General features: G+C 43.1%; 1 protein-coding gene across 1 annotated transcript in view; it reads right to left on the bottom strand.

The window, feature by feature from the left end:
• The window catches only part of ARHGAP6 (Rho GTPase activating protein 6), a 346,729-nt gene that overhangs the window by 67,452 nt on the left and 255,431 nt on the right, over positions 1-23,846 (bottom strand). The gene's annotated exons all lie outside the window — the stretch shown is intronic.

Genomic DNA, 23,846 nt, shown 5'->3' with positions numbered 1-23,846 from the left:
CTGGTTTCTTCCACCAACCAGTCACTTCTTTTCCCTCACAAATCTCCAGCTTCAGATGCATTTTCTCTCTGGCCCTCCCACTAACATCTAACATCTTTCCTCCACTCAACCGAGCAGTTCGCTTATCAGGTACGTAATTAAAATACCAGAGCAGATGACTCAGCAAAGGAGATGACTGATTAACTGTATCTTGTGCCTTTGAAGAATCTGTCCACTTTTCCCATATTTCTTGTCCGCAGTCACAAGCACATTTTTAATAAGATGCAGACTGCAGTTTTACTAATATTCTTTCAAGTGTTTTTTTTAAAACAGGTTGGATGCGCAGTGGCTCCAAAATAAACATTAAGTGGTACATCCTGACTTAAGCAACAGTATGCACTTAAATTACTCTTAAGCATGTGCAGGCTATTCTTGTGTACCTGACCTCCTTCTCCCGCGCCTCCAACACACAGTCTTTCAGATGTCTTTTAGTGAAGTCTTGTCCTTCTGTCCTTTGTACAATACAGAAATCGGCTGACAACTACTGCAAGAAATCCTGAATGTAGATGCAAATCTACAGGTGATGATCGACCTCCGTTGACCTCTGCGGAGTTTTAAGCCTTAGTGAGTAAGGTGGATCATGCACAGGGTGGGAAATAAGAACCTCCACACATGGCAGCTTTAGATAACACAAATTTTAATGCAAGATGGAGAAAGCAATTTCTATCTTACTGCATTATTTTTATTACTAATGACTTTAGATAAATGCCATTATCAGATTAGCTGTCTACTTTTCTTTTGCTCAAATCCATTTGAAACCACTAAGATCAAACCCAATTATGTCTCCTTGATTTTCTCCTACCCTAGCAACACTTAGCTATGTGCTTGTATTTAGATGGGTCTCCACTGTAAATGAATTCAGTATTTTTACACACAAAAAGATTACTTTGCAAATAACACAGCAAATACAGCATTACAATGTCTTAACTCTGTTTGCTTAATTACTTCCTTAAGCTTCATGAAACCGCGTATCATTGCCACTTCATAAACCTTTCACTTACCTTAGTCATTTCAACTCTCTCTAAAATTATTTCCAGACTCTGCAGGCATCAACTCTCACAATTTGACTGTTGGTACAGACAATCCCTCACTTCCCCAGCGTTGCTGTTAGTATGAACCAAAACCCGTTCTGCAGTGAAAAGCAGTCACAGAATCACTAAGGTTGGAAAGGACCTTCAAGATCATCAAGTCCAACCATTAATCCGGTGCCACCATGTCCCCTAAACCATGTCCTGAAGCACCACATCCACACGTTTTTTGAACACTTCCAAAGATGGTGACTCCACCACCACCCTGGGCAGCCTGTGCCAACATTTGAACCCTCTTTCAGTAAAGACATTTTTCCTAATATCCAGTCTAATCCTCCCCTGGTGCAACTTGAGGCCATTTTTTCTCGTTCTACTGCTAGTTACTTGGGAGAAGAGACCAACACCCACCTCACCACAAACCCCTTCCAGGCAGTTGTACAGTGCAATGAGGTCTCCTCTCAGCCTCCTCTTCTCCAGACTAAACAACCCCAGTTCCCTCAGTCACTCCTCATAAGACTTGTGCTCTAGGTCATTCACCAGCTTCGTTGCCCTTCTCTGGACACGCTCCAGCACCTCAACATCCTTCTTGTAGTGAGGGGTCCAAAACTGAACACAGGATTCAAGGTGTGGCTTCACCAGGGCCGAGTACAGGGGCACGATCCCTTCCCTACTCCTGCTGGCCACACGATTTCTGATACAAGCCAGGATGCTGTTGGCCTTCTTGGCCACCTGGGCACACTGCTGGCTCTTGTTCAACTGGCTGTCAACCAGCACCCCCAGGTCTTTTTCTGCTGGGTAGCTCTCCAGCCACTCCTCCCCAAGCCTGTAGCATTGCCTGGGGTTGTTGTGACCCAAGTGCAGGACCCTGCACTTGGCCTTATTAAACCTCATACAGTTGACCTCGGTCCATCAATCCAGCCTGTCCAGATCCCTCTGCAGAGCCCTCCTACCCTCCAGCAGATCAGCCAACTGGATTTAGCTCTGTTCACCACAACTCTCTGGGCTCAGCCGCCCAGCCAGTTCTTTACCCAACGAAGATATCTGAACATGGATTCACAAAGTATGGGGTCCCAACAATTAATCTTCGTTAAGAAAGACTGACTTCAATAAGTTATTATCTAGGGTGACATCTTGTTTCCCTTGATGCCATTGGCAAAATTATTAATAACATGTCCTCACTAGGCAGAGAGTAAGTACAGTCCAGGTGATCCTGTGTTACAGTTCGGAGCCTTACCCTGAAGTTGCCTTATCTCATGCTATGTTGTAATTAAATGTATTAAATAATGTATGCACAGAAAAAGCTATTAGTTTCGTCAAAAAGGTCACACTTTACAAAACAGTGGTTTAGATATCAAAACTACTTAATGGCAATTAATATAGCCATGGTGTTGCCAAAGACAGATACTTCCTCACTCCTAGCTAGGATCCTGTCTCATTCCCAAGGCTGGAAATCCATGGACGCAGGATCGGTACTCTAAGACAAGCCCCGTGGGACACTGAAAAGCTGGTATGCCCCACAGGGGACACAGGATTCACACTCACAGCAAAAATACTTCATCTAGCAAGGGAGCATGAACCCAGGCCCCAGTAAAGATACATATTTCAGAATATTACAATGGCGATTTCCATTTATCGGGGGTGTGTGTGTGGGGGTGTGTGTGGGGGTGTAGGGGGGGATGGGGGGGGAGCCCTTCTGACTTTAGTCTAAGGGTAAACAGGGAACGAAAGAATGAGCATGCTTTCACAGCAGTATTAAAATTGGTAAAATAAAGGGAAAAATATTTCCTGTTCTTCTATGACCCACCTCTCCAAGTTTTCCAAATGCCTCAGGATACTATTTCATGTTTAGAATATTTAAAAAGCATTCTCTTTAAAAAATTGATGTGTAATGGAGATGTATTTCATTCCTTTTCTGACATAATAAACATGAATGATGTACAAAGGTATCGCCTAGCAAAATATTCATCCCTAACATATCCACTCAGTGCTGAACTTTTTTTATACATCCAGCAGAAAACCAACCTCCAGAAGTTAGAAAGCTCCCTTAAAATGCATCAAAATACACATTCAGATTTTCTGAATTTCTTATTTTGGCAGATATCAATACTTTTGGAGGAATTTATCCAGAAGCACCACAATTAGAGCCAGAAGGGGCCGAGTACTTTTTTGGAGGTGCCCAAATGGAGACAGAACACCTTAAAAAGCCCAGATGCAACTGTGAAATTACAGTTGAAATTTTGTCATTCTTCATGTAAACAGACTTTTGTGTATTTTTCTTAGTAAAGTAGAATTAAGCCATACTGCAAAACTCTGAATTTTGCTGCAGATTGAGAGTACATGCACAGCTGTCACAACCACGACTGCACGCAGTAACAATCTGAACTGCAGTAATTAAACCATCTGAAACCACAGGAATGGGCTACACTACAAAAGCCAGAGGTTTCATCAATCTCAACACAAGAGATCTGGGATAGCCTGGGTTGATTAAGAGGAGAATTCTTATCCCTTTTATCGGTTCATATGCCATATACTTTGAGAGGTTGGTGCTATGTTTTTTCTCAAGTGTTAAAACAGTTTCCTGCTTCAGCAGGACTAACATGAACTCTGCAAGCTAATGGCAGGGAACCTAAAATCAAACAGAATAGCTGCACAAGTATTATTTTTAGTGGCAAAGCTGCCTTAAACAGACCCTGCTCCAGCTTCTGTGACCAACACAAACGTGCTCCCAACAGCCCTCAATATTCAGCTGCTCATGAAGCTTAAAAAGGAACTGCAGCCCATGATACACCAAGAATGGCATGTTCTCTCAAGTCCTCTCTGAGTTTTCCTGTGCCCCGAGTGATGGAAAAGGTGGGCTCCATCCCGAGGACAACTTTTGCTCAACACTGCAGGTTGCAGTATCTGTTCATGCCACGAATGCCATCCGTTCATGATACACTCTTATTAAATGTAAAGATTTCCAGTTAGATTTTGAATATGAAATAGTGTTCCTTCTTCTAACCCTAAGAAGATTCATGTTAAGCATATGAAAAGATAAGGCTGAAACGGTATGTGAAATGTGTTTAAACAATTTGGATTAAACAAATGTAACTGTATGTCCTATTTGTAGCTTTGCTGGTCCTGAAGTAGTACATAATGCCCTGGTGAAACAATAAAGAACTCTGCTAGCACAGCACAGGAGTTAACCATTTCTGCACCCAATAATCCAATAATAACTATTAATGTGCCTGCAGCCAATGCTTTGAACAGTTAGAACTGACATCTATTTCCATTACGTTCAGCATAAAAGAAAAAATTGCAACATTTTAGAGAGAAGTAAATGGTCTGCTGTTTGAAAGAGAGAATGCACGTCAGAGAGCATACACCGTCACTTCCAAGAACGCAAAAATCTTATCAGCCCGAGTATTGCATACAAGGCTAAAAATATATATTTCAGTACTTTAGTCTACCTCCCGGATCTTGAGCTTTCAAGATACATGTAAATTACATTATCTGACTTGAGCTTACCATCAGAATCTCATCATGAAGTAAAATAAAATAATTAATTCCATGACTCAAATAACTGGGATTTGACTAATAGTAAAGCCTTTAATTCAATACAAACCCCTATTCTTATTGTTTCAGGCAGTTCAAACCAGTATTTCCTAAAATCTGATATTACTTACAGAAAGGGGTTTGGGTCTAAGGAAAATGAGATCTGTTGCGCATTGTGGAAAATAGCCATTCATACCAGGGCTGGTTGGAAAACAATTCTAGGGGTTTTTTTCTTCTTTTTTTTTTTTTTTTTTTTGGGGGGGGGGGGGAATGGGGAAGAGGAGGTGGATGTGATTTAGTTGATAGGAACAAAATGCAAGACCTCCAAGTATTTACATTTGCAAGGAGAGTGAGAGGTCTCAGTTACTCGGCTGAGACACAGAAGACCCAGGAAAAGGTCTGTACTACCTGGTTTAGAGTGAGAGCTTGAACCAGGCTTTACCGCATCTCAGGCAAATGCCCTAATCAGGAGGCTACTAATACCTACCCCCACTGCTACACTGAACCTTGGAAGAGATTGTCAGCCCCCTCCAGAACGACCTGCAAACTCATTACGTGAATGGCTACTCTGAGAGCTGACTTGGACACCTCTACCAGTGACTACCCACTCACTCCGTGTGCGCTCCCTCATGCACATTCTCCCTCTCACAACCTGGGCTGAAACAAAGGCGGTGTAGGAGCTATTTTCTTATTTCAGAAAGATTTCTTTGAGTCACGAGTTTATGTCAGCAGCGCTGCGGGTGTTAGCGACACAGGCATGCCTCCAGGAGGCTGGGACAGGCACATTTCAAACATGGAGAAAGTAAGCAATTAGCGTTTAGGGATTAGGAGTTTTCACTTCATTTGCTACATAATCACTCTACACTTTTATTTTGGTTTTATCGCTCTCACACTGTGTTCACGCGTGCAAACACTACCCTGTCCTACACATGGATGTCAGGCAGCCTGGGAGAAGCCTGTAGCACTAAGTGAGCTGCAGTGCTCTGCCAACCTACTCCAGTTTTCTGGGGCTGTGTTTCTTCCTTTGTTTTGTGGTTTGGTGGTTGTTTGGGGTTTTTTTGTGGAGTTTGTTGTTTGTTGTTTTTTTGTTTGTTTGTTTTAAGATCTGGGATATCAAATTCCACCCACATCGGCAGCTGTTTTGATGAGACTGTACTCACAGTATTTTCCCTAATTTTTAAGCTTTCTGTATTTTCTGAACTTTTCCATAGAGGATTGTCTTTGCAGGTTCTTCAGGAGAGTGACAGAGTGGTGGCTTTGCACTCACTAGCATTATCATTACTTTACATCTATGTAATTCCTTTTCCTCTGTTTTCTATGTATTGAAACAGTGTGTGCTCTTCTTGCAATGCACAGCAAAGGACAATACTCCAGCTTATTGAGAAGCACTACTTCAGCATTTCTTATTAAAAATATCCTGTTTGCACACACAAGTCTGCTAATTTGCCATTAAGTTAAATACCAAACAAGAGTTTAAATATTTTTAAGAAACCATCTCAGCTATAGCGGAACTATACAAACTGCTCTGACTGGATATATAGCTATAGGTCAGATTGACAGATCAGTGTACATACCTGGAAAGACCACTAAAGAGCACCTTGATACTCTGTTAACATGGAGGCTCATTAAAAATGTGGCATTCCAAAGTAAAATGAATCCACACAATAAAATGACTGTGCTGCCACATCAGTTTTCAGGAGAGAGGTACATTTTGTAAACTGCCTCTCCGACCTGAGAGTTCGAACCCCAAGTTCGAACTGTGTGCCTGCCAGACAGTCCGCGACTCCTTTGTTTTTAAGCAGCACATTTACTTTGGACAGAGAAAGGGAAAAATAGCCCATAAAGTTCCCACTGTTATGAAAAACAGAAACAATTGCTAGAGTTACAAGCTCCTCACGGACGGAGCCAGAAGATGAACAGCTCTTGGTCTCCACTTTCTTCTACGCAGCTAACCCAAATTTAAAAATGCAACAATAACACCGTTGTGGCCATAAAACCTGACGCTTACAGAAACTGTTATTTGCCAAACCGAACCTATGCAGCTGCAGCTGTCATGCCATCAGCTTTCAAAAACCCTTTACCCTCAGCATACTTAGCCCACAACTGCCTAGGTTATATGCCCTTCACACACAGAGCATACAGAAGAGGACGAATGGGTCACTGCAGACTTGAAAGCAAAGCCACCTGATGAAGCCACTCAAATACAAATCAGCCTAATTGTGCAGTTTGGTTTCAAAATGTTAATACCACTTCTCATTCCATAGTTTCATTCCTCTCGGTCCAACTAAGAAAACTGGCAAGGTCATGAAACTGGTCTGAAAACAAACGGTATTTGAGAGCTCTCAGTTTGTTGATGGATCTCCAGAGCCTAGCAAGTGGTCAGTAGTGCCAGCTTTTTTCCCTCCGCTGAATCAAAGCTGTTGTCTTTTCTTCAATCTTAGCTAAAATACGAAAAAATTAAACCCAACGTCACCGCAGGCACCACATTCAGCACATGCTCTCCATCACGCTCATCTATACCCCACTATGTATGAGATTATTCAGTTTCCTTACCCATTAACTAAGTTCTCTTCCGTCTTCACTGTCCTTTAGTATTTGATCAAACCATATTTGAGTTAAGGACCTGGATCCATAATTACGCCATTTCGTAAAATAAGAGTAAGGTAAGAAGAGTGTCATTGACCTGAAGCTGCATGCCAAGCATCTGAGAGAGCACCCAGCCGGAGCACCTGCGACTCCCAGGACACCTTTTGCTGCCAGATATCATAAATTTTAGGGGCAGAAAATTTGATCTTTCAATTTCTCTCCTTTGAAGCAAGCTGAGAGCCCAGCCCAGGGGAAATCCCAGGCGCATGGACAAGTTGTGCTCGGGTTCCCTGCAAAGGAGACATCCCAAGACAGTGCAAGGAGTGACAAGGAAGGTGCAGGTCTCCCCTCAAAAATCCTTCTCCCCCGTGGCTGTGCAACCTCAAAATAAACCGTAACTGCCCAAAATCTCCCTATCAGGAGTAGCCAAAAGAGTGCTGGATGCAGCTGCCATGGCTCCTTGGAGCACAGCGAGGAGCTCTCGGCAGTTTCTGCCTAACCTTCTCACACAGTTGGTTTGGAGCTTTTTAAAACACCTTTGAAAACTTTCTACTCAAACAGGCGGGCCAGCTATATTTATAACGTGGTTTTGACAACAGCAACACAGAGACAGAGCATTTTACAGTTTGCTAGGGAAATAAATCCTTGATAAAGGCGCTGCTTCATAAATAATGCCTGTCATGTTCACAGTCCCCATACACAGTGCTGTCATCTATAGTGTGTGGGCAGGGAGCATAGGAAATTTGCGAAAAACAAACAGTGAATCACCAATGATTCTGATGGCAGCTCTGCCCCACGTGGCATTTTACCAAGTCATCATTCAGAGCGACAACTTTGTTTCTCGGCTGGCATGACTTAGCGCTTCATCAGATTGCTCACAGAACAGAAGAAACCATGGGCTACAGCTCATGGCAACGGCAAGGGAGATTATGTACATTTTTAAAATTTTTTTTCCCCCCATAGATCCACCCGGATGGCTCGTGCACCGATGAATCGAGGTAGGCTGAACAGCCCCCCAGCTGCCGGGGTACGAGAGCCTGCGCTCACAGCCCACGAGTGCCTGCAGCCCTTCCTAGCTTGGCGTCTTGTCCACCAGCGCCTGCCTGGCGGCAGCACACACGGACATCGCATGTCCCTCATTCCGCGTCCTTACCCAAAGCCCAGGGAAATCAAGGCACGGGCCTCAGCATTTTCAGTACCTCTTAGATCAGACATCAAATCCCAAAATCACGCAGCCCCTCACCTCCATTTCCCGTCTGTTTCCATGCCACTACCCAGGGCCGAGCAGTGCTAAGGACAGCCAGCGTGTTGCACACTAAGCACTACACCACACAGGGTCTCCAAGGAGAAAAACTGCCTTAGCTGCAGAGAGCTGAATAACCTTGTCAGAAAAGTGTTGTCACTGGCTGTCCTTACATCCCAACACCAATCCAGGGCACTGAAGTTAGAATTATGCCTCCTCGTCAAAATGCTGTAGCCAGAGATCGGCGTCCTGATAGTCATCTTGTAATTATGCTGTACATTCGTAGCTCTTGCAATCTTTCTCCAAAAAGAAGTTTCTTCAGCCCATATACCCCTTGTGCCATTATTCTTTGAGCTTCCTCTAATGAGCAAAACTCTGCTATTTATATAACTGGAAATGGGAACGTGCTCCTTCACAAACCCACTCACTCGAACCATGAGATGAAGGAACTGCCATTTCCAGGCTCTGCACAGCAGCTGCCCTGCAAACAAAGAATCTAAAAATCACCAACCTTTTTTGGTGGCCTGCAGACAGACAGAGTTGCTGTGAAGAATCCAACTAGCTCGTCCCCCTTGTATTTACGAGCGCCAGACAAGGTTATGTTCCTTTACCTTAGCTAGAAAATGTGGAACTATATTGGAACTATTTATTGAAACTATAGGTTGACAGCAAGGGTTTCCTTCTCAAAAACTGAGGAGTTCAGCAATACTTGTTGAGGTTCTGCTTTGAAGCAGGGTTCTTCAGGTTATTCAGTAGTTACCAGTGTTCTTTGCAAAAAAATCAGGGTCCTTTGGGGGTATGCTGTCTACACCTACATGATCTTATTTTTATATTATTTCTATTAGCTACCAGTACATCTGGCAAATTATTTTTCCCCATTTCAAACTGTTTTTTTTTCAGTAATGCACAGCTTTATATTTTAAAATATGCTATCCAGGATGGAATGTTATAATACAAAATGTTCACAGTTTATGGAGAGGTTATATATAACATATACCCTTATCAGCAATAAAATGGAAGAATTTCTGTTGTCTACTCTGGATTCATTTCTTCCCAGAGCAGTCAAAAATATTCATCTTTAAACTGAGCTTGACCTAAACTCTCATTGAGAAAATGGTTAAGTGATTCTGATACTGTAGCTTCGTCATTCACAGATAACAGTATGGGACTTTTAATTTGTTTCTTAATTACACAAAACTCCAAGGACTTGACTCTCCAGAGGGGCATAGGATTAGAAGAACCAAATTAGCAGGCAGCTGAGAATTCCTCTGGCTGATCTCTTGTTACACCAGTGACCAATGCTGTCCACAAAAGCCTCATGAGACTGTCAAAAATAGCTTCAGAAACAGAATTGACCTAAAATCTCATTTTTTCAGTGGAAAAAAAAAAATCAGGGTTTTGTCTTTAAAAAAATACTCGTGAAAGATATGTTTTCTGTGGAAAAAAATGATGGCTTGGTCAAAAAGTTCAAAATGTTTGCAGCTAAGAAAGATGTTTTCAGTCCAAAACACTCTGGTGTGCTTCATGAGAGCTGGGATCCAAGCGCCTGGCGTGCTTGGCTACCTTTCCCCTCATGAGCAGGGGTTCCTGTGATAGATTCCTTCCTTCACCTCCAAGGATGGCACTGCATTATGGAAGTCCCTTCATGGCTCATTAAAAAAGAACCTGAGGTATATAAAAAACAAAACAAACACCCTGCAGAATAGCTTCCAGGAGACACAGCAGAGCTCTTTTGAATAAAAATGCATTCCATTTTTCTATTTCCATGAAAAGTAATTGAAAAATGCTATTTCAGCCTTTCCTGGATCCCTTTTGAGCTATACTGGAGAGCCCCAAAACAGAGTGGGCATCGACAGGTTATGCCCATTAAGCTCAGGTGATACAATTCACTCAAAAATAAAAATAAATAAGAGAAGTACAACAACCTCTGTTAGATTTACGCTTGATGTGATACTAAGACCTGGGAAAATATAGAAGTGGTGGCAAGTTGCATATGCAAAAAAGGCACTTTAATTATATCTGAGCTGTCTGGTCCAGTAACCACAAAACACCTCATCTTGCTCCAGAGACTGTCTGCCTGTGCCTCATAAACTCTAAAATCAAATAAAAGCCAATTAAAAATATTTAACTTGGGTTTTTTATCTCATGATTTTAAGTGTTACCAATTAGCAGAAACTGATGTCTCCAAAAGAGATGACATAAGTACTCTCTTAAGTTATGTTAGGCTCTAATAAAAGCCCATATAGTGAGACAGATTAAAAGAGAACATGCAGCATGATCCCCATTTCTAGAAAAGGAAAACCTTGGAAGGAGTTGCCAAGACTTCGGTAAGCTGATGGAGAGCTGAAAGGCAATCCTGGAGGAACCAAAGCTGGGTTTGCTCTGACATGCTGGTCCTGCTGCTGTCATCTCTGAAGAGCAGGAGGAGAGTACGCTTTATTTTTTCTTTAAGACCTTTGAAAGCACTCAAACATATTCCGAGTCATTGGAATATCCTGAAAGCCTCTCTTTATAACTCTCTTTTTATAAAAAACATACAGCAGATTTTCCTTTTACTGAGATTTTAAAATCCACATGCAACAAGCAGCATTAGGTACAGCCCACACCTCACCAGTCGTTGAATCACAAGGGCAAACTCCCATCGCTCGGCATGTTTACATTTCTCGACGGCAGAAAGCAGAGAACACACAGAACTAGGGATTCAACTGATGTTCTGGAAAACAATGCACTCGATTTTGAAAGAGCATTCGGTGAGAAGAGGGTGCAGCAAGGACCTCGTCAGGTCCTTGGAGGGAGAAGCACAGCCAGGGAGAAGCTCACAACAGCTCCCTGCATGCACAACCAAGGCTCTGAGTCCTGTTTCCGAAATGTGAAGAGCACAGGCCCAGCTCCCAAAGCATTCGAAAAGATGCATCTCCATCCACAGTCTCCAAACGAAAGACACAAACATAAACTAACTCAAGAGGCAGACTGAAAACCTATTTTTAGATGAATGAGCAGCATGAAAGCTTTCCAATGTCCTCTTCTTACCCCCTTCTTCTATTTCTTCTCTATCTTGCCCTCCCTTCTCCCCCATAAGCTTTTGTTGGTGACTGCCAAATGCTCTCTGCTCCTATTTAAAAATTTTAATGGCAATCTAGTAGACATCCCCGATCCAATTATTTTAATCTGTCTGTGTTAAGTGGCCACAGCAGCTGTTCACCTCCTCTTATCGACATTATTAATACTGTAATTAAAATATACGTTAGTCAGCTGAAAGATCCACATAAACCTCTTTGAATTTTACTTTTCATTATTGACTGACGAAAGCACTTAGTGAAAAAAGAAGGAACCACGAGTGTGGGTTTTAAGAGCGGGTATGAAGCTCTTGCTAAAAAAAGGCATGCAGACACGGGAAGTTAAAGAGCTTTCACTGCAATACCCTTGCAAAATCAACAGTTGCTTGCCAGGTTTTTTTAGGTTTGCTGCTGGGTCTCACACTACCGCCATACAAAGAGCTCACCATCCCACCGCCACGTAGCAGCCCAGCATATTGCTTCTGAACTTTTATCAGACTCTACCAACATCAAAATACCATAGCATTTAATCTTACTGTCAAAGATTTCTGGTAACGTAGCGGTCTAGAGCGCAAATTCATTTTGAGGTTTACAGGATCTAAAGAGTTCTTATCTGCATTATGCCCTTTAATGACCAAAAGGAGATTATTTGATACAGCTTGTTAATAATCACAAAGTTTATTCAAGGGAAACTCAAGCCATAAGCCTGTATTTTGAAATAAGAGGGATTATACACTTAAGTATCATTGCATTGTGCTTCTAACAGGCTGCGGATGGATTTTAGTTGATCGCCTTAGATGTACTCTTTGTCCTCCAAATCCTTAGGGATCTCCTACGGGAGCTGCTGCACTGGGGGGATCTACCATGTGCCAGCCTCCTTCGGAAGTTACATTCACATGCTGTAATTTAATTTAATTACATGTATGTTCTCACCTAAGGGTCCAGCTCTTCAGAGAAGTCACCCTGACAAAGCAGCAGGACTTTGTAAGCTTAGCTGCAGTATGACAATGTCCATTAGCTGAAGTTGTGGCTATTTGTTCAGAACCAGAGGAGGACAGAAAAAAACGCCAATATAAATAAAGCTTTTTAAGAGCCTTTACTCAGGTCTGAAGAATTCAACAGCTGCATCTCATTCAAAAAATGGAACAGAATAAATATCCTCAGCTACAAGAATAACTTTCCAGGGGCTGAGTTGAAAACTGGGCACATTTCTAAAAGACAACATAGATTTTAAAGGCATTTGTAACACTCTCGCATTTCATGGTATTTTTACAAGTTAGCTTTGTGGTATTTGGTATTTGCTTTAAAGTTTTATCTCAAGGAGATGTGTGAAAGTATAGGCGCATCTCAGCATTTGTATTTACGTAAGGAATACATAAGGAATACGTAGAGCTCCAGCCGTTGCAGACAGAAGCCTGTACGTGTGTTCTCTACACTTTTGGAAAGGGAGAAGCTGAGAAAAGGAACTCTAATGCACTTTTCAATTCCATCTGATGATTTTAAAGCCATTTTGATCACTCTGCTTTTCTCAGGACCCGAGTCATTCTTCCTCTGAAGCATGCAGCTAGAATTCCTGGCATTAGGAAAACTGTGGGCATCTCCCCAAGCTGCTCCTTCCCCAGGGGTAACTGGGCTGCGGAGGACAGAGCCGGCACATTTCTGCTGGTGGCCGATACCGAGGGTAACACCATCCTGACTGCTCTCACCCCTGTCTCAACTTCCATATTTGAGTCGCTAGTTATCCATGCAATGCAAATTGAAATTTGCCTTAGTAATATTTGCTCCTAATACAGCTCTGGGTCATACAGAAGCATTCAGTATCTTACAGGACTGGCAGCTGACAAAATACAAGACCCTGTCTGAACAAATCGTATACACAGTATACAAGAGATGTTGTGGTAAAGATGGATACAAATACCCCATAATGCTTGCAGACAGAAACTGATGGAATAATAAAGAATGAAGCATCTCTGTTAAATGTGTAACTTTATGTTTATTATTCCCTAGACGGCTACTTCCCTTACACTTCTCCGTTCAAACCCTCCACTGAATAAACATTAAGCATGCTTTGCCTCTGTGACTTCTCACACAGCACAGAATTAATAAAAGAGTATTTTGCTGGTGTTATTACCTTTTTTATTATTATTATTACCCATACCTCACTCCCTACAGAATGAATTAGCTTATCCTTGAGGAACCCCTTAGACTTTGTGAAGTTTTACCCTTTCCATTTAACAGAGTAATTAAAGCCAACAATGGCAAAAGTGCAGACTAATTAGGGATGTCTCAAATGCTGACAGATCAGCTACGGGGTAGACCAGACCTACAGTGGGATTGCTTTCAAAATACCAGCATCTCTATCTAACTAAACACTCTAAGTACCACTTCCAACCAGTGGTGAGAAACGGGAACTTCTGGGGAAGCAATTCAGTTTGTTTGGTTTACAGAGATAAGAATGAAACTCCAGAAATACTTTTTTCCCCACTTCCTCCCATGCAGGTAGGGAGTGTACGGCGGCCAGCTCAGAGGTTTATGTCTACACTGTGGCTAAACTGCAGATGTGTAGTGAGATGAGCTGAATTCCTCTCTCAAATACCATTTTCCCTGGCTGATGAGCACCACTAAGTTTCCTCCAAGCTCTGACCTTTGCTAGCAAGGCAGCAGAAACACGATGAACACGCTTATCAGCAGCCATCTCCACAGCTGCTTGATAAAACACAGGGTTTTGTGGCAAACCTGCCACCAGGTTTCCTGAGGTCAAGCATTCGTTCAGTCACAGTCCCACCCACAGTCCTCTAAAACAAGTGGCTCCAACCAAACTCAGTCGGAGCACCACAACCTTCACTGCACCAACTCATCCTTACAGTTCAGACCGTGCTCCAGCTGAAGCTGTAGCCCTTGCAACGTTCAGAAAACAGCTCAAGGTTACAAGTGCCTGGAGAGCTGCCCGGTGGAAAAGGACCTGGGAGTGCTGGTTGACAGCTGGCTGAACATGAGCCGGCAGTGTGCCCAGGTGGCCAAGAAGGCCAACAGCATCCTGGCCTGTATCTGAAATAGTGTGGCCAGCAGGAGTAGGGAAGTGATTGTGCCCCTGTACTCGGCACTGGTGAGGCTGCACCTCGAATCCTCTGTTCAGTTTTGGGCCCCTCACTACAAGAAGGACACTGAGGTGCTGGAGCGTGTCCAGAGAAGGGCAACAAACCTGGTGAATGACCTAGAGCACAAGTCTTCTGAGGATCAGCTGAGGGAACTGGGGTTGTTTAGTCTGGAGAAGAGGAGGCTGAGGGGAGACCTCATCGCTCTCTACAACTCCCTGAAAGGGGTTTGTGGTGAGGTGGGTGTTGGTCTCTTCTCCCAAGTAACTAGCGATAGGACGAGAGGAAATGGCCTCAAGACCTAAACCTGCCCTGGCACAACCTGTCTTTACTGAGAGAGTGGTCAAACAGGCTGCTCAGGGAGGTGGTGGAGTCATCATCACTGGAAGTGTTCAAAATAAGTGTAGATGTGGCACTTCAGGACATGGTTCAGGGGGCATGGTGGTGTTGGGTTGATGGTTGGACTTGATGATCTTCAAGGTCTTCTCCAACCTTAAAGATTCTGTGATTCATTTTATTAATTTCATGCCCAGCAGTGAAAATGTCAGCTGCAGATGAACCTGCCTTTGCTTAGCTCATTGCCTGCTGTAATCCCCTGAAGTCCAATTGCCATTTATAGAGATGGGCCTGGGTGGAGCATCCCTGGGAAGAAGGAGATCACAGGCTGCATTCTTCAGCAGCTGCAAGAGCCTTTTCCCCTAGGAACTGGGCACATGCTGTGCTATTACGAAACAAACAACAGTTGGTCGCAATTTTTAATTATATTACTACTCATTTTTAGCCAATTTGGTGCCAACCTCTACAAGAGCAGTTCCAGCACTACAAAAATTCACCCTGAAAATCGTCCCAATGAGTTCTGTTATGAAGGACATGAATTCCCACAAAGATGAATGGCAGATTTGCAGTAACTTCACTGAATCATGCTTGTGTTTTTTTTTTCTTCCCTGCAGTACAGGGCATAAAATGCCACATTTATATATACTCATCATAAACATGGATGTGTTGAACTTAAGAGTTGTGATGCACTGTGGTGCTATGTAACTAACAGTGAGTATTAGAAACCAATATAAATTCATAATAGCTTAACACTTCCCTGCCTTTTACTGTCTTCTCTCAAAAAAACATCCGTAACCCAAACCAGGAAAAGAGCCACAGCTCTTTCAAGTCCATTAGAGACTTGGTTATTGCCAGTGTGTCCTATACAGAAGGCACTCAGGCTACAGCAGACTACATAGGGAAGCATGCAAAAGAGAAATGCAAAGAGCATTCACAGATTGCATTGATACAGTTAACGCTGTCCTCCTCCTACATCTTTTCCAAGATGTTAAAACTGCTTTCTATCTGAAAGCAAATCAGAAGACGATAGTACAAATACCATCCACAGTTCACACTTCCAAGAGTACTCTGTTTAGAAGCAAATAAACTCCTAAGTTGCTCTTTCCAAAACAAGGTCCATTTTTTCTAGTAGTTAATAATTACAAAAGAATTTTTGCAAGTTTATTGATGGTGGGAAAGAGAAGCACAATTAGAGGATTATTTTCTTGTGGAGAACCGAAATAACACTTTTTCCAGTTTTCCACAGAGATGTTCAGTGGAAAAATGCCCAGTACCCTGAAACACTTCTCTCTGGAAATTAATTTAACTCTTTCCTTCCCGTATATGGATGTGCAGAAAAGCACACAATAAAAAAATGTTCCCAATGAGAATCAACAAGTTCCACTTTTTTTATACAAATAGTTGCATAATAAGGAGAGAAGTAAACTCCCATACCCATTCCTTAAGCTCTAAGGTAAAAGACTAAGATGCCAACTGTTAGAGCGTGACCACATGTCTCGGGTTCTCATTTATTTGCAATTTTTCTGATAGTTACAGAAGTCATTCTAAGAGCCATCCATCATGCCTCCTCTTAAAGATGTCTTTACAAAATGTGCCTACTTGTTTTTTCACTGTACCATGGGTGAGAGGATAAGAAGCATGTCAGACTGCAAGATAAACAGTTTTTAAAACCTTAGATTACCCAGATGAAAAGTTTCTCAGAAACCTGGGAGAGAGACAGGGCAGGAGGGGGCAGAATGAAGGGGAAAGAAGAGGGAAGAGGCACTGGCCCGGCTCATTTATCTCACTGGAGGAGAGAGCTGGGGTATATTCCAGACTAGCTAATCATTTCGACCGCCTGACCTCACGCAACCAATTTAAGTTAGCTTTGTGTTTTGCAATAGGAACTAGTATGTGATAAATGTTACTGAATTCAGCAATGAGCTAACCATCCATCCCATCACGTTGTCACCATCCTTTTAGTAGAAGGCTGTCCCTGCAAGAGACAAACAACTCCTCTCCAAAGGAAGGGCTGACAGAGGTGGGTCTGCAGCCACAGCCTTCAGCTCAACCCAGTGCCCTTCCCCCTAAAGGCCCTCAACTCCATCCTCAGGACTCGGCAGTGAGCTGACGGGAGAGTCGTGAAGGCACACAGTCAACCTCGGCTGTCACCAGTTTTAGGTTTCTCTATTTTTTCTTCAATGTTTTTCTCTAATCCTACCGCTTTGTGGCAACTACTCCCCTTCTGCCCTTCAGCACAAGAGGAAAACAACTGCTGTACAATACAAAGGCGAATGAGAAACTGAACACCTATTAACATCACAAAAAAATACAACAATAAATCAGAGGGAATAAGGAGGGAAAAGGACTGTCATTTATCTCCCGCTTAATACCTCTTCTGTATTACATCACATATGGTATTTCAGATGCAGTATGGTTTTAAAGATGATCGTCCCTTGCAAAAACTGTGTGTTCCCTTTTTACCCACCTGTGGTGAATTACTTGAGGCAACTCTAGAAAACGGCTGTCCAAGCTGCATCCCACTGGCCAGGCCGTGCCCCGAGGGATGACTCTGTCCCACTCCCAAATGCTTCCATCATCAAATAGCATAGCCTCGCAGCAGACAACTATTTTGCTGTATAATGTAGCCCTGAGCTGGCCATACAGATCTTTCTAGACAACAGCACTGAATGCCTTTGCAACGCCCAAAATAAAATAAATTTTTTTATTATTATTATTTTTTTCTTTGCCCTTACTAACACAAGATGCATAAAAAGCTTTTGATAGTCTACTGATCTGTGTACCTACAGCTGCTTAAGTTTACATTATGCAGGCATAAAATCAGCACAATTATGCTTAAAGTAAATACAGGAAAATTTTTTATAACAAAATGCTCGAAAGGTCAGCTTGTAGTACACTGCTGTTGAAGAAAACACATTACTAATCAGGATGTTACCGCATGTTTTTGAGTATCTTGTTTCATCATTTAGGACCCACATTTTGAATGTAAAATAATTACAGTGAGTGTTTGTTTCCCACTGACCTTATCACCAGATTTGCTCATTCCAGTTTGAATCAATAAGGCTACTAAATCGCTTGGCATTTGTCCTCGTGTAAACACAGTCCGAATCTGCTCCTTCGCTCTCGGTGACATTACAGTCCTTCTCACAGACTCTTCTTTGTACAGAAGGTACCTTCTCTATAGATATCTATCTTCTGTATAGAAGATAAAACTCCGGAGAGCAGACATTTACCTGGCCAATAGCATTGTGTCACTACCTAAAGCCAAGGATGGAGAGTTTATTGGCTCTGCTGATAGCCACCATAGATTTTTAAACTCCACAAGCCAAATAACATCCATCTAAGCCATCTTGTGGATTTTGTGCTGTGTTGGATCTAGACCTGTTTTCTAAATCTTGGACTCTGCTTCCCCGCTAAAACAACCCAAGGGAAACCAGTGCAGCACACAGACACAGCTGGGGCTCTGCAGAAGCTGTAAGGAATTTTTCACCAGCAAGGATATCAACCTAAAATTTGGAAGCAGATGCATGTGTCTGTGTTAGGGTGCATATCCGTATCTGAAATGCAACGGCAGTTTGAGAGAAAAATACCATACATTTAGAACAGTTAGTTAGCAAAATAGTATCAACAGAATGAGAATACTCGGTTGTTGAGTTGAAAAGCAGGAAAAAAAACCTCTTACAAGGATGGGGACTTGGAACTTTCTCCCATGCCCCGCCTCGCCACCCAGGCTGAGTTACTGTATGCCCCGAGCTGAGCTTGGGCAGCCTGCAAAATTCCCTCTGGACCCTGCTAACGCACTGGCAAACAAAATTACAACAAACAAACAAACAAACAAACAGAAAACCCTACTGAAACTTATACCACATTGTGACAAGTTATTACCCGTTTTATTTCACGATGTATGGAACAAGCCTCCAGAGAAAGGCAGCAACCAGGCCTGAGCATAGAGAGCCATGGAGGATACAGTTACGTGTTCTGGTAGAAGATGGAGGGTTCTGCAGTGGGTTAACAGCTAACCTGGCCTTGCCGGTGCTGCGGCGCATATCCCCCACCGCTCTTGTTCGTCCGGCACTGCTCTCAGAAGACTTTAGGGAGGTGCTGGTGGAGGCTGACCCCACTGTCCCCGAAGGAGCCGTCAATCCTGACTGAAGAGCAAGCACAGCTTCACGTACGTAAATGGCGGATACTTATATTTTACAAATATTTTGCTAATATTTTACGTGAGGCTGCCCCTACACCTAACAGGACACAGCATGGCACCAGCCCTGCCTCAGGCAGCGCTGGTGGGGAAGCTGTGGGGTCTCACCAAGGCTCCCATCTGACCAACCTGCCTGGGTGTCCCTGCGGGGAGGGGGGCCGGCGTGCGGCCAGGACCCACGCGTGGTCTGGGCCCAGGAGTGGAGACATGACCTTGGTCTGGTGGTACAGCAGCAGCTACACCTGCGAAGGGAGTAGACATCCATCTCCAGACTCAACGAGAGTTACGCAGCGTAACAAGTGACGACACATCAACAGCGCCGCAATTACCATCTGTGTCAGCACTGTTAGCCTGCAGCTCGCGAAAGACACTACGTGCTAGCCGATGAACGTGATGAAAGTTCAAATTAATACATTCACGAAGCATTTTTCCAGCTGAAGAGCGCACGCATGCTTCGCTACCCTACCTCAGCCACCTGCTAAGCTTCAGCAGCCCCGTGACGCTCCCGATATCGTGGCTTATCACCGCTGGCAAGGACGGTTGACCAAGACCTCAGGTACCCTTGCCCAGGCTGAGCGCAGAGTCATGCGATTATTTCAGCTCCGGATGGAGAAAAGCACAAACCCAGAACCAAAGGCTGAAGTCTGTGTCCGCAAACTACACGTGCCTGGGCTCACGCCCTGGCAGCCACCCAGCTGGCAGGGCACGGCCTCCGTCCACACTGTTAAACTGCCTTCCTCTGCAGAGCGGCCATGTCCGAAGCGTCCGTCATGAATACCCCCCGCCCTGTGCTAACTTCCATACTCAGGAACTGTTTCGGAGAGTTGGTCTGGACCTCAGATCCATCAGAGGCACCAGGGATAACGCGACAGCACCGATGATCTAGCCCCAGCACTGGAGGATGCTCTCTGACATGGTTCAACCTCTTCGTGTAGGCATGGCTGAAGAGAGCAGAGCAGGAGGCAGAAGGCACGCCTGCAGCCATGACATTTATGCACCTCGACAAGTGACTCACATGCTGCAGTATGCCCTAAGTGAGAGAAGACGTGAAGCTTTACTGTCAGGAGTAAAGCCAGGGGAGAGAGAGAAGCATCTCCTTTGTTTTCCTCCTGCTCCCACGTTGTGCTAGACCTGTGCTGCCTACTGCCTGACCCTGGAGTGCAATCACAGAGGCGATTTATACATTTGTTCTCATTTGATGCTGTTTTCCTACAAAGCAGACAGTGGGGTTGCCTCTCTAAAATTACCTAGGAAGTTGTACGCTCCAGTTAACAAAGACAGACAAAACTACTAGTATTTTTTACAGACAGAGGTAAGCACTTCTTTCACCTACTCACCAACCCACACTGCAGTCGGTGGGACTTCATGTCCCAGCAGTTACGCACAGGATGACGTGCACTGTTCGATGACAGCCAAATTGGTAAATCTCTCAGAATACAAAGGATATCTTTCCTTTGGGCACCCTATTGTATGAGACTGGCAACAAATTTGACTGTTGGCAGTCCTTAGCTCTGCAAGAGCAGTGTAGCAGGACTCTCCTCATGGCACATTTTAAACCAGATTTTTTATCTCAGTATATATATTTTTTTTCCTATTTTCATGCCTGCACAATTCCTGTGATACAGGAACAAAAAAGCCCATGAAGGACTTGCTGTAACACGATAGGGTCCCTGATGGCTACAGCTTCCCAGTTCCTTAGGGGAAATCCCACTGCCTCTGAGCCCCTCTCTTGTGTTCTCACAAGACAAGAGAACAGTTTGACATTTTCCTCAACTTTTGAAAGGGAAATGAAATAAGCAGGCCTATGATCTACCCCATTTATTTTCCTACTTTGAGAAGCGTAAGAAGGAGCTGTTGCTGCCTATTTACTCTTTTTCCTTTAGCCCAGAGAAAATGATCTTTCCAAAGGAAGAGCTATTCCCCACACTCTTTGACAGGATAGAGATGGTGATCCCATTACTGCTTGAGAGGCAAAGCAGAAGGGCTATTCTCACCTCCACAAGGAAGCAAAAGGAGATCAGTGTTTAAAACACTAGCAGGCTCTGTGTAAGTGGAGCAGAGCAGAAAGTTTAGGCTGCATAAGGATTTTCTTTAGAGTTTAGTCGCATCAGCAAAAAAAGGTAGTTATTATTTCCCTCTCAGTTAATGCAAATAAGTGTTTTTTCACTCTGTGCTTTTACCTCAGCTAACTACTATCCAACCAGACTACTTCCCTTTTTTTCTCCTACTTCATGCAGAACATTAACATCAACTTCTAATTAAAGAATGTTCACAGAACATGGCATTTTGTAAGCCACAGAAAATTTTTGGGTTGATTTACACTACTATCGCATTTCATTTTTCATGGTATGAAAAAACAATTGTAACCTACTATGCCTACAAAAAAGTCATAAAAAACCCCAATTCTTCAACATTCTTCTTTACTGAGACTTTAATAAGGTCAGTGGTAATAAAACTGAAAACATCACTTAAAAATTAGTGTATTAGCCTAATTTCTATCATGATGAAAACCTTGGATTTTTCTGTCCTGAAACTTCCCACCAGAACAGCAGAAACACCATGTCTGGCTGGCAAAACACATACCTAAATACTTCAGAAGCCAAGAGCTTTATGCATCAAAATTGAACTTTTTAATAATAAAATTCTGTTTTCTGAAATTATTTCTGAATATTATCAAACCACAGTTAACTTAAGCTTGTTTTCATGACCTGACATAGTAGTATTAACACAGGACATGGCCTTAATTGGCTTATTGTAAGAAAAGCAAAATACCTTCCTTTTCTTTCACTCCCAACTGTGATGATATGAATGATGGAAGACTTCAGGCCCTTATTTTTAAAGGCATGAAGTCATTAAGTGCTGGGAAACGAAAAACCTTTCAGAATGTGATCCAAATGTAGGAATTCACCCGTCCACTCTGCCCCTCCTCTTCACTGGGGCGAGGATGCTCCCTGTAGGGAGATCTGGGTGCTCACTCGCTGGGTAAGATACGGGTGACAGTCCTGCGATTGCTTAAAACTGGATGCAAACAGATACTAATCCTCCTCCTCCAATACTGAACTTTGAGTCTGGGAAAACTTTTCACTGAAAACCTATTATTTCTTAATGCAATGAGAACAGGACAAGGTTCCTGCAGGGGAAATATCAACCTGTCCCAGTTTCTTAGCTCTGCTGATGGCAGCACTTTGAAAGCGCGACCTCCTTAACTTCGATGCACACTTTTGCAGTGACATCACTTCAGATAATACTTTTAGCAAGATAAACGTGTCACACCATTATAATAATAAATTATGTGTGAATTATAAATTTGGCACAAAATTCTATACTCTGTGAACAAAATTACATTAAGACAGATAAAACATCCAGGAAAGGCAGAAAAGAAAATTGCAACTCTAGCGGGGAGTGGTCTTCAAGGAAGCTGTTAAATAAATATTTTTTATCTTTTTTTTTCTTGAAAATCTCCTGTGAGGTATGTGAAAAATATATATACTTTCTCCTGTGAGACAGTCTCTCCTGTGAGGTAAAAAACCAACAAAACCTACACCAAAAAAACCCCCAAAACAAAAAAAGCACAAAACCCCCCCCAAAACAAAACAAAACACAACCCCAAAAAAACCGTGAGAGCAAAAACTCGAGACAGCAAGAAGAGATCATACACAGCTCTCAAACATTTTTGCAGATTCTCCAGTTCCTAAAACCTATTGTTGTTTTTTTAAGGCTATGACTGCTCCCACATTCCTCTCCGAATCTATTAAAGCTGTGCTGTTGGCAAGTATTGCTACATTACTTTTAAATGACATTTAGTCCTTTTGCTCTTGGTACTCATGAACTGGGCTTCAAACTTAAAAGGAACTGGCCTTAGAGGCTGCAGAAACAATGGAGACCAAACCCAAAAAAAGTTCAAACACTTGCATTCTGTCTCAAAATAAATTCCAAAATCCAAAGGAATTTTATCACCAATTTGCTGTTCCCACCAAATTCTTAATAATGAATGATCCAACTTTCCAAATAGACTGCAGAAGATTTGTCCTTGATATGTATGGTTTGCTTATTTTCATGCAGATCCAGGTGCTAATATATGAGCATTGTTTTTTTTTTCTGATATAATGATAGCCAAAGCAGTATTTTTTCATCTTGTTACAGATACTATAGTTTCAGAAAGACAGCGGGCTGGATCTTGACCGCTTGCCTCCTACATGCAACACTGGCTACCCCAGTGAGTATCACCATCATGTTGTGATTACCGCAGAAATTCAGTGCTCGGTTTTGTTAAGCTTGACAGTGAAACTCTCCTTACTTTGCAATGCAACATCAACCAACAGAACTATAAAATTAAAATTCCAAAGATTTAGCTGGTCTGTACACTGGGGTTAATTTTAGCAACCTCTAAGGAGTGCCTTGTCTGATCCATGAGACAGTGCCAACGGCTGGGGAAGAAGCCTTGGCGCAAAGACCTGTCCTCCAGCAGGGAAGGACCCCTTCAAGCTCAAGGACCCACCTAAAACCCCACATCAAAGCCCCCTTCCACATGGTTCACCACGGCATCAAGTGCACGCGGCTGGCCGAAATGGAGGTCAGGGAGCTGGTGAGGCACCACGGAGCGGCGCTGCACCGACGCATCCAGCATGGGTAGTGGAGTGTTAGCAAAGAGTCGCCCACCTTTGTTTCAGACTAACACACAGCACTTGACAGCTCTGTGCCATTACTGCTTTCTGAAGATTATCCTGC

Source organism: Phaethon aethereus (genome assembly GCF_964289735.1).
Source record: "Phaethon aethereus genome assembly, chromosome: 1".
NCBI lineage: Eukaryota > Metazoa > Chordata > Aves > Phaethontiformes > Phaethontidae > Phaethon > Phaethon aethereus.
This window is presented reverse-complemented; position numbering and strand designations above follow the sequence as displayed.